We start from the raw sequence: 12,236 nt of genomic DNA, 5'->3' as shown, positions 1-12,236 counted from the left end.
TTAACCTCTCATATGTGCAAATACAGACTTTCCATCAGGCGTCCAAAACACTTTGGACTTATTAGTCTCCACACCACCTATTGTGACCTCACGCTGTGGTAGATCTCCGGCTGACTTCAGTGAATTCCATCTAAACAACTCCTGATTAATTGCCTGTATTTTGTGGAAGAGAAGAAGAATTAAGTTTTCTCTCCCTTCCTCCCCCAGGAATAAAGCTGCATTGGCAATAACATTCCATTGACGTAAGATTTTCCTCCCAACCTTGCAACTCCGTAATGGGAAATAGGTAAACACAACCCGAGCCATCTCGCGTCCCACAGGGGAAGGGGGTAAGTGTGTCATGGGGAAGTGACAGGACCAACCGTGCTGGAGCATTTGACACACATCATGGTTTGGATTCTTGTTGAGAGCTCCAGAGAATTAAGCTCTGATATGAATTAGGAGAGCAGTGATAGGGAGCTCGCCAGGTGTAACTTTAGACAGCTGAGCAAGGAAGAAGTGGCACATGCCTGCTAGCTGGAATTTATGTGTGGGGAGTGGTGGGTCTGGCACATCACGTTTAGTTAATATAATGGACCAGAAGCCTAACAGCAAAGGTTAGCTAGATGGCCAGGGAACTGGGAACATAGAGGAAGCTAGTCAAAGGCACAAAGCCACCCAATTTTCATTGACAAGTCAATAGGAATTAGGCACTTAACTCCCATCTCTGCCTTTGGAACCTCCCCACCCTAATGTCTATACATGCGGGCTCCAATCCTGCATGTGACTTTAGCCCCAGTTCCACAAAGCACAGAACTTGCTTAATGTTAGAAATATGCTTATGTCCCATCGACTTCAATGGGATTTAAATACTTGCTCAACTTTAAGCTAATGCCTAGGTGCTTTGCTCACTTGTGGCCTATACGCAGGAAGACTTTAAGAGGTTCCACATGGGTGAAAGGGTCCATTTGGATGGAGTCACTTCCAGGAGCGGGGCCAGATTATATGCTCTTTGGGGCTGGAACAGTGTCTGCTTCTGAGTTTTTATGCAGAATCAAGCGCACCGTTGACATTCAAAGGCTGACTATGGACGTGCCAGCTGTGGTGCCAGTTAGGGATGCCCCGAGTTCAGCCCTTAAAACAGGGATTCAAATGCTGTGTTACATATGAAGAATAAAGCACGTTCTCCCCAAAAGGTATAGGTATGAAATGACATACTGTATCTTACATGTATATAAGCATATCAGCTCTCATTAGAGCAGCAATCTTTCTTGATGAAATGCACGAGTGGGTTTTAAATTTGTCAACATAGACGCAAACACTAGATGTTGCTCACTTTGGAAACGCAGCCGTCTCTGGAGCGAAAGGAAACTAACTACCATGATCAGCTTGCAACAGTTTGGAGCAGAAAGCGCAGAAGCCGCACGTGTGCAACTGAAGAAGCAAAAGGGCTGAGTCAGGCAGAGCACGATCCTCCTTGGGAGAATTAATCCATGATCCGAGGTGAACCTCTCTGCAACGCAAGCTCTTACAACCTGCTCTGACGAGCACAAGTCTTCAGTTTTGCATTGCATCCAGCAGGTGGCAGTGCCCTGTGACACTATGCTGGGACACTGGCCGAGGGTCACCACCTTCCGCAAAAGTGGGGAATATTTTTATTTGCCTGTTCGAAAACCTGGCAAAAAGCAAAAGTTTGCCATTTGCCGGGAGGTGTTTGCCAACTTCTCATTCCGATCTATGCATCTACCCTAGGATTCTCTGGAGTACCCATGACCATAGCTTCTAAGCACTGACTACATACCCAATGTTCCTTTTGTTAGCAAACTCCCAGTCCTTACAGGGTGTGCTGTCACTGCACAGTTAATCCAGGCTCTTACTTGGGTGTTGCCTCTAACTCCCCCCACTCCCATCCACACACAAAACCCCTCACCCATGTTTGGAGGTGCTTTCAATGTGGGCTAGCTGGCCCGGCCATGCTGAGGGTTAGACCCCAGGGCCACTTTCACTGTGGCTGGTAACCCACCTACTTCCCAGTGAGGATGCAGGCTAAACCTCTCAAGTGCTGATCGTCCTCCAGTGCCTTCCCGCCATTCCCTATGTGCCTAGAAAAACAGACAAGTTCTCACACAATTCACTGGGAAAGACTCAGAGTGGCTCAGTTGACTTGCAATGCACAGAACCCTACCCCCAGACATCCCAGCAACACACACGAGTGAGCGCAGCACCACTGAGGACAAAATAACTTGGGTAGGGGCTTTTCTCACACCCGGGCTAGGCTAACCCAGGTGCTCAGAGCTGGTGCTGATCACCTGGGCTAATGCTGAAGTAAAGACGTACCCACGGGCACGGTCTGTGGGAATTGCAGCAACCTCTCACGTACAGCTCTCTGTTGCATCGTCTTCAGCTTCCTTGTTATTCCAGCTCAAGGCCCAGCTGTCAATGCACCTTAGGCATGAGCTGCAAACGTGGCAATGATTCTGAGGCTGACCAGCGGCGACTATTATATCCAGCAGGTCTGTGAGGCCTGGACTTAGGGTGCAGGGCTTTTCCAGGTGCCTTTTTTACAGAGGCAGACTGAGCAGGCCTGAGAGTGCAGGGGGTCCTGAACGAATGGCTGCCCGGCATCTGTCTCCCAGCTGCAGCTGCCTCGGCCAAGGGGCGGAGCTGCAGTTGTGTGTCGGCCGCACCCAGCAGAGGAGCAGTGTGCCAGCTGGCTGGGGCATGTGGGTGAAGCGAGTGGGAGGACGGGAGGCTGAGGGCATGGCAGAGCAGCAGAACCAGCACAGCAGAACTGGGTCTGCACCCCAATCCTTTGGTTTCCGAGTCATCCTGGATGTGGCACGTAGTGGCTTGTCGAGGCGGGAGGGTTAAGGATATAAGGGAGGGGTGGCACGAACACTTCTAGAGCCTAAGAGCTACGGTGGGATCAAATGCATTAACTTTGAACCTAACCGCAGTGCAGTCCCGGATCTTCTGCGGTGAAAGGCTAGTGTAGGTGAGGGGTTGTGCCAACTTCCTGATACTGGCACTGGTTACGGAAAGGGGCACGGGGAGGAGGGAAGGGGAGACCCTCAAGACTCACTGTGCTGTGTTAGGGAGAACTCCATCCACAAGCTCGTCACCGCAAGGCAGAATGGCTCTGTATTGACCCAAGTTCATTAACGATCAGCATGGGCCATGCAACAGGGACCAGAAGAGTTCCAGCTAGCCGACAGGACCTAAAAGCTTACCAAGGTGGAAAACTTAGGATAATCTTTCATTGCCGCTGCAGGACCCTACCGAGAACACTAGACAGGGTCTCTAGGAGCATATTATGCTTGCAGCCTTTCAACAGTCTAACTTGGATTTGTTTCTTTTAAAGCACTGCAGTTTATCAAACCTCCTGCTTCAGGGAAAGAAAGCAAAGGGCTGGAGCCAGCAGGGAAATCTTACTCCAGCCCAGGCTGTTTAGAAGCCCCAAAAGACCCTCAGTACGTTTGCAGTGTCCTCCTTTCGTGGCAGTTTCAAAGCCCATCTCCTTGTCTCACTCCCTGTTAGATTCTGAATACAAAGGTTTCCTTAGCAGGGAGGGTTTACAAATGTCAGCTCCGATATTCCACAGCCGACCTGCCTGGAAAGAAACGTAAAGCAGAGACTTCACCACACAATCTGCTGCCCTTCCTCTGCCAGCCTACAGGAAGGCCGTTTTTATGTATTTATTTATTTAACAGTGGGGAAGCAGGATTTAATTCTCCAGCTCACATAGCCTCTGGGCCTTGCACTGCATGCTCAGGACTCCTGCACATGGACCCTGACCCATCCTCAAACCCTTGAGAATGTTTGCATCAAGAACATTAGCAAGAAACAAAAATCCAGAACAAATCTCACAGGGGATGGGTTTTTTTTAAAAAAAAAAAGTCATTTTCTTTGTGACTTCAAAACTCATAAAGATGCATGGGGTAAAAATTTGCCCTGTAACAAGCCATCAGCAAATTCCACAGCTTCTTTCAGTTTTGCTGCAGGAAACAGACTAAATAAATGACAAACACCCTAACTGTGTAGGGCTGTTGGCTCCTGGTCTCCCATTCTCTGTGGCAAGTTGCAACCTGACCACCACCACAGGACGTTACAATTAGAACTATGCAAATATCCGATTGTCCTCTTCACCAGCAATTCTGAAAAAAATCGAAAAGGAAATCCATTCTTTTTCATTTCAGGTTGAACAAAATATTTCAATTCAACAAAAATGGAAATGGTTTGTTTTGATTACAACCATTTTTAAATGGTTTTGATTTTTTAAAATAGGATTGAAGCAAAACGACGTGTTGAAACAATCCAAAAAATCAAAACAGTTTGTTTCAAAAACATCAACACGTTTCAATTCTTTTTTGAATTTGTTTCACATTTTTCCCCAGCTGAACAGTCCAGTGAAACTGACACAAATATGGGAAACATTTGTGTGTCACCAAATCTGCGGTTTTTGCTCCCCCGCCCCCCAAAAAAGTTTTGTACGAAAAATTGCACCCAGGTCTAGTTTAATGTCAACCCCAAAAGATTCTCTCTCTGCTTTACTGTCAGGCTAGTCCTATAGCAGGATAGGTTACAGCCTGGTGAAATATCAGACTTGTGCATACCAATCTGGAACGGTGGCAATCCCAAATGTTTTAGGGTCATGAAGGGGCAGGAACAGGAGCTAGTCACCCAACTCCCATTGGCTTTCAAAGGGAATTAGGCACCTAATTGCCCTTTGTAAGCCTCCACCAGAATTCTTATCCTGTAGTCCCAGGACACAATAGCTGAATCAACAACGTAATTACTACACCTTGATTTTACTGCATGTGTGCCATTCTTCCTGCCTAAAGCCCCAGCACAGAACTTCAGCTGGTTTTAAGCATGTGCTTAAATGCTTTCCTGAAAACCTCCTGTCAAATGTTGCTGTATATTTTTAAGACACACTTTTGTAAGGGTGCCTAGGTAACACAGAGCTCTGATCTACTAAACTCCCACCCTGACTTTGTTTGTTTCTTTGTTTCAAGAAGTCTGTTTCCATTAATTTATATAAACCTGGGAAATTCCATTGCAGCCAGAGGAAGGCACGGCTTTGCAGCGTGATGGGGAAAACGGCCATATAGTGGGTTTTATGGTCAAAGGCCGTTGTCAGTCCACAAAGTCAGTCACTCCTCTGCACCATCCACACGGGATGCCAGCGGACTCCGAACCTCGGACTGGCAACACTAAAAGTAGGGGTCTCTGCCACTTGAACTAAAGTAGTAACCCCTGTCTTTGGTAGCAATATACCCTTAAACCTCTCAGGTGGACCAGCCACTAGAGGGAGACACGACACACACTATGCTCCTGTGTTGTGTGCACAACCTGAAAACCAGCTGTTGGATTCAAGAAATATTTATCCCAGCCCGCACTTCAGCGAAGAGAAATGAAGGCCCTTTTTAGCTTGCAACTTGTTCCAAGCGATTGGGCAGACAGAGGAAGACCCTGGAAGCAGCTGAAACATGGATGGGCCCCTTCCTCAGTAAGTTGTTGGATCTGTTGCTGGCCTGGGTTTATTTTTCCCATCTGAACGCTTTCCCCCTCAGTGCTACCTGGATGCTGGTGAAGATGCTGGTCAGCTACTCTCCGCTCAGTCTGGTTAGTCATTTTCTGCTGCTTCAGATGGCCACAGTGTGTTTTCTAGTGGGCGAAATTTGCAAGTCCATTCCTCTGTTTGATAGGAAGCAGCGAGCTGTAAGGTTGTCCCAGAGAGAAACTCGCATGTGCAGTTCCAGGGCTTGCTCATATTTCTTTTGGCTACAGTAGCTTTTCCCAACTCTGGCAATCAGTTACATTGGCACCCCAATGCAAAAGTGTGTGTGTACACGTACCTGTACATGCACACAGAGTCGTGCTGCCTAGAGGGCAGAGAAATCATTATCTTCTTTCCCTAAGCCAAGGAAAATTCATTTGGGAGACTACCTAGCAGCACTTTCACTTAATGCCTGATATTTTATCACTAACGTGATTCTAAAAAGTTTGCCCCGCTGAGCAACCTTTTATCAGTAGGAGGTAGCTGAGAGGCTGCTACCAATCAAAAAGATAAGAGGGCCAGTTCAGCCATCCTTGCCCTCTCCATCTGGGCTGGACCACATGTCCTCATTTATCGGCGCCTGAAGGAGAACCCAAGGAATCAGGGACTGGAACAGCAGAATTCTTGTACATTTCACTGCCCTGTCTAGTCACAAGTAGCTGGTCAGGCAGGTAGAGCAGATCTGCACGCAAGCCTACCAAAGTAAAGAGGAGGTGTGTTTTCCAATTTTAGGCCTGCCAGCCTGCAGATTGTCCCTCTGAAAATAGCTTGGCTGTCTCATTTTGCTTCCTGCCAAACATCTGTCCACATCGCAAAACCATGACCTAATTTGGAATGAGTTGTTTTCTTTACTCGGGACAGCTCCAGGGCTGGAAGAGGAGGGAGCTCATTGCACCTAGATTGAGGTGTACTGGCAGGATTGTGTGGAAAAAGTCTGCGTGGCTTTGTGATAAGGTGCACACCTGTCTGTCTAAGGTCTCTCTGTCTCTATCTAGGCATTCATTCCACCCTCCTTGCCCTATCTGAGCCCCTTGCAAAATGACATGAATTCACCAAGTAGATCTATGTTGGCCTTTTCTCCTGATTGCTCATGGTACTTACATATCCCATGGTGCTATTTGCAAGATTAGGAATATCGGTCCTGGTGTTCTAGACAAGTAATAGCTTCAGCAATTACATTTTACCTACCTTAATTTACCAGTCACTTTAATTGGATAGGTATTGCCTCTTTGTTTCCTGTCCTTTTCATTGCTGCATTTTATTGCTGGCCTGGTATCACAGCTGCCCTATATCAGCACAGATGTAGCTGAATTTCAGCAGCACAGAAAGTGCACTGATTATTGCATGGGATCCACAAGCACATTGTATGTGACCTTCTGAAAGGTGCTATATAAAAATCAATACATCATCCTAATAGCGCCTGCCCACACGTTGCCTGATTTCTAGCTAGAATTATGAGTCCCTCGCTTCCAGGAGGATTAAATTCAGCTGCAATTTAATTTTAAAACTGTGAAAGGGAGGGGAGCGAGAGAATGACCCACAGCCATGCCTGCGGGGGTTGAAGTTTTAGTTGGCCTGGGAGCAGCGCAGACAAAGTTCCTGGAACGTATGATGTTTCGGAGCTAGATGGGCACGTACAGCACATGGCCTATTCCACCGCTGAAGGGTGGCACACAGCTCTGTTGCCCAACCCATCAGGACAAGTTATTGTGGTAATATCGCATGTCACCATAAAGCCTCCTGTGACCACTGCTTAATACTCTAATTATAATTTTCCACTGCCACCTTGTCCTTCCCACATCTGTTTGCTGTAACCAGCTGCTGTCTTTTGCCAGACTATAAGCTCTTTGGACCAGGGACTGCCATTTCATTAGGTAACTCTACAATGTGGGCCCCAGACATTAATTGGGATTCTAGATGCTCCAAAGAATAATAGTACAGCATTGAGAGCTATTGTGGGTAGCTCACAAGTAGTGTCATGTGATGGGTGTGAAATTAACCGGTGCCCCATTACAGGTTGTCAAGGTTCCTCCCCCACTCTGACCTCTAGGGTACAGATGTGGGGACCTGCATGAAAACCTCCTAAGCTTACTTTTACCAGCTGAGGTTAAAACTTCCCCAAGGTACAAATTAATTTTATCCTTTGTCCTTGGAATAACCACTGCCACCGCCAAACTCTAACTGGGTTTACTGGGAAACGTAGTTTGGACACGTCTTTCCCCCCAAAATCCTCCCAACCCTTGCACCGCACTTCCTGGGAAAGGTTTGGTAAAAATCCTCACCAATTTGCATAGGTGACCACAGACCCAAACCCTTGGATCTGAGAACAATGAAAAAGCATTCAGTTTTCTTACAAGAAGACTTTTAATAGAAATAGAAGTAAATAGGAGTAAAGGAATCACCCCTGTAAAATCAGGATGGTAGGTACCTTACAGGGTAATTAGATTCAAAACATAGAGAATCCCTCTAGGCAAAACCTTAAGTTACAAAAAAGACACACAGACAGAAATAGTCATTCTATTCAGCACAATTCTTTTCTCAGCCATTTAAAGAAATCATAATCTAACGCATACCTAGCTAGATTACTTACTAAAAGTTCTAAGACTCCATTCCTGTTCTATCCCCGGCAAAAGCAGCATACCGACAGACACAGACCCTTTGTTTCTCTCCCTCCTCCCAGCTTTTGAAAGTATCTTGTCTTCTCATTGGTCATTTTGGTCAGGTGCCAGTGAGGTTACCTTTAGCTTCTTAACCCTTTACAGGTGAGAGGATTTTTCCTCTGGCCAGGAGGGATTTTAAAGGGGTTTACCCTTCCCTTTATATTTATGACACAGGTCCTCAAGCACAGGGCTGGATTACCAGTATTCTCCACGAAGCACTGAAATCTGGCACACTGGTAGAGCTGAATAGAAGAAGCTTCCACAGTACCTAGGCTGGCTCCAAGCAATGCAGGCTCTTCTTGGTAAGACCAAGGACTGGAACAGCACAGGGCAGAACTCAGGACAACCGAGCTCTGCGTAAGGTGGGACGTGACCTTGCACTGTGTTTGGCTCTGGCTATCACAGCTCACTTCCTCCAACCCTGTCATTCGCACAATTGATCCACCCATCCAGGGCTATTAAGAGCCCAGAAACCTGAGCCAGCTACTCAGGTCCAGTTCCCATTAGGAACAGGCCTGGGTACAATAGCTACATGGTACCAGCATAGCCTCTTCCCTAGCACTGTTCATTCAGAGATACTGCTTATACATTGCGCTCTCTCCACCCACCCACAATATATGGATACTCTAGGAGCCTGTTCCAAGCCCACTTCAGTGAACAGGAGTCTATCCATTGACTTTACTGGCCTTTGGACAAAGTCCTAGGCTATATAAGTATTTAATTATTGCATCATGTTAATTCCAAACATACCAGCTCCCAATGCTCCTCAAAGGGAGGAAGCATGTGGCAGATTGCTCTATTTTTCTGATCGAGGCAAACACATGATATGTAACACTGTTTTATCTCGCCAGGATCTCCCTCATCCTATGTACAGCAGGCTTCTTGGCTGGGCTAGATAACAGAGGATCTTATATTAAAGTATAAACAAGATGACTCAATTAAGCGAAAGCAGCCTCTAGACAATACTTTGTACTGAGTGCAATTGAACTGGAACAAGAACGAACAACTTCTCTTGCTTAGCACAGAGCATTTAGCACACAGGAATAAAACAATTACACTCTCTCGTTATTTTGTATTCGTCTTACAGCGGTGCCTACAGAGTCCAACCAAGACTGGGGCCCCATTGTGCTGGCTGCAGTGCAGATGCAGTCCCTGGCCCCAAAAGTTTACCATCTGTATAGATAAGACAACGGGCTGGAGAAAGGAATCCGATTATCCCCCTTTTACAAGGTAAGGATTGAGGCAGAGTGAGATTAATAGTGAAATCTTGGCTCCATTGAAGTCAATGTCACCCCAAGTGAACTGAGCTCCGTGGTCCAGTGGCTAGGAGATTGGACTGGGAGTCAGGAAAGTTGGGCTGTATTCCTGATTCTGCTAATGACCTGCCTTGTGGCCCTTGGTGAAATCTCGGTGTCTCTTCCCATTCCTTGTCTGTATAGACTTAGCTCTTTGGGGACAGGGACTGTCTCTCAGTGCGTGTTTACACAGTACAATGCACATGGGGACCCCGCTCCCAGACTGAGTCCCAGTCCAGTAACGTAACAATTTATTTACAGTAAAGATGGGAGAAAGCCCTAACCATCAGTCCAAATTTTGGAGGAAGTTCGAAGGGGCTGTTTGAATCCAGGGCTTTTGGTTTGGCTCATTAGAGAGTTAAAGTTAGGCTGGAAAACCTGGACCCTGATCCAAATTTTGTCCAAGTGCTGGGATCCCAGGTTTTTGGTCCGGCCTATGTCTTCTAAGTAATATACACAAGGCTTACTCAAATCAAAATCCGCCATTTCCACCTCAGGGGGAAATGATAGCCAGACACTGTTCTTTGCATTACAGCAATGAGAGCTTGTATTAAACAACTCAGCAATTTTTATTTAAAAACTTTCCATAACATGCCAGCAAGCGAACCCAGGGCCCACTGTAAGGTGCAGGCTGCAGCTCATCCTCTGCAGTGCGGTCATCTCACCTTCCAAGGTGGAGGGTGACCATTGGTGCCTGCAGCCATATCCCACGTCCTTATACAACCACACACACACACTCCTGCTGCCACCCTGCCTGCCTCCCCTGGCCTGAAATCCTCTCAGGATCCTCCCAGTGGTATGTGTTACTCTCTGTGGGAGGAGGGGTCGGATGAAGGATTTGAGGACTTGTTTCTAGCCAAGACTGCCCACACTAAAAGCTTCCTAGCACTTGTAGGGCACTTCACATTTACGAATCCTCCACAACACAGTGAGCGGAACTTAAATGCAATTCCTGTCCTCACTTTGCAGATGAGGAAACTAAGGCAGAGAGGTTAAGGGAATTTCCAAAGGCCACACTACAATCAGAAATACATTTCCTTCATGGGTTCCAGATTATTTATGCAACCAGGAGAATAGAAACTTTAAAAAAAAAAAAAAAGCCGAGATTCATAAAATCGTAGAAATGAGAGATCTGGATTCTCAGGCAATAATCCCTTGAATCTACAAGATGGGGCTGTAGGAAAGATGCAAATACCAGTTGCGAGACTCACAATAAAATCATGAGAGTTGGTTGATGCCCGTAATCCGAGGCTGGCTGAAAACTTCTTTCCTTTCCACCTGGTTTGCTCCTGCTCAGAACCTCTAGAGGAAGGTTTCTGCAGAATGCATGTAGTTTGGCCAGCTGGCTCCAGTGAAAGAGGAACAAACCAAGGGAAACCCTGGTATTTTAGGTAATCAAAATTGAAGTGGTTCTTTCTGATAAAGACACCAGACACTAAGAACACAGGCAGCCTCCACTCACAAACTAGACTGAAATCCTTATCACATGGGTCTTCCTGCCACAATCCTTTCACTACCCTGTTCTCTAGATTGGAGACTTTAGGCTTCTCAAGAGCCAGACTGGGAATCTGATTGAGGTTCTCTTTTTAAGTTTAGGTCCAAGAACACAAAAACCTGGCCACAAAGTCATTCCGAAAAAACGCACTTGGAGTGTTCCTTCTGGTATTCGTTACAACTACAACAAAGGCTTCTATAATTTCCTTTAATTCAAGCATGGGGAGGAAAGTTGTTTGCGGATGGTTCAGTAGCAAATCTTGCTGCGGGCTGTAATAAACCAATGGGCATTGTCAGAGGCCAAAGAATATGGAGTCCCCGTTCCTGAATGTTATAAATTAGCCCCAGAATGATGCTGCAAGTACAAAAGGTCAAATATTAATAGGAACCAGAGATCTCTCCCATGCAAAACATGCACTGTTACAATAAAGGCCCCCCCAAACCAAATTAAGATCAGTCCTACCCAGTGGTACAAGTAGCAAGGTCTATCCTGGCTCAGAAGTAAGAATACAGTGAAGGGATTGTGGTCTGCTTGAATTCCCACCGACACAGGAGGAGCAAAGGGGAACGCTAGAGTTGGAGTGAGCACCAGCAGCCTGGCAGAACGCATTTTGGTGCAGCTAGTGAAGGCAAAGAGTATGTAGACATTGCTTTTTCATCTCACACCACGGTTACAGAATATCACACAGAGGAATGGGAGGGCGACCACCCAAGCGTGGTGTGTGCACAGGGTGTCCTGGTCATCAGCTGTGTGGCTGAGGCAGGCAAGGGGGAAAAAAGATAGCTTTAAGCCACTGCTCTGTTCGTCTGCTCCTGAGTCAGCCAAGGCCAAAACTGTCCTTAGGGGCTTCTCTAAGCTCTACTGGCCGTACATGTCCTAGGCAGCTGGCAGGATGCCCCATGAGCAAAGAGTTTCACTGCTCAAATGGAAGTCATTAAATTCCAGGTTTCACTGAAAACGGTAAGAAACGTTGCCTAGGTTGGACTGGGGGCAAAATTTTATGCAGAGAATTTAGTTGCATCCCACAGCTCCAGGCACAGCTGAACAAACCCGCAGGGCGGATATTCGCTAAGCCATTAGAGGGAGCGGCCAATGCATTCATATAGCAGTTAGACTTATGGCACATACTCGTTATCCAACCCAAACATCTTTAGTCCATTATATGCCTAAGCTCCCGCAACCCAGAGAATGGTGCTTGTCACCTTGGCAGTGAACTACCCATTTGGTTCCCGTAATGATCAGTGCAG

The 12,236-nt window shown here is 46.6% G+C and overlaps 1 protein-coding gene across 2 annotated transcripts in view; it reads right to left on the bottom strand.

Moving 5' to 3' along the window:
• Window positions 1–12,236, bottom strand: part of LOC102937799 (peroxidasin-like) — a 66,051-nt gene that overhangs the window by 42,569 nt on the left and 11,246 nt on the right. The gene's annotated exons all lie outside the window — the stretch shown is intronic.

Source organism: Chelonia mydas, chromosome 13 (assembly GCF_015237465.2).
Source record: "Chelonia mydas isolate rCheMyd1 chromosome 13, rCheMyd1.pri.v2, whole genome shotgun sequence".
Taxonomy (NCBI): Eukaryota; Metazoa; Chordata; order Testudines; family Cheloniidae; genus Chelonia; species Chelonia mydas.
The sequence above is the reverse complement of the archived record's forward strand: the minus strand, read 5'-3'. Positions and strand labels throughout refer to the sequence as shown.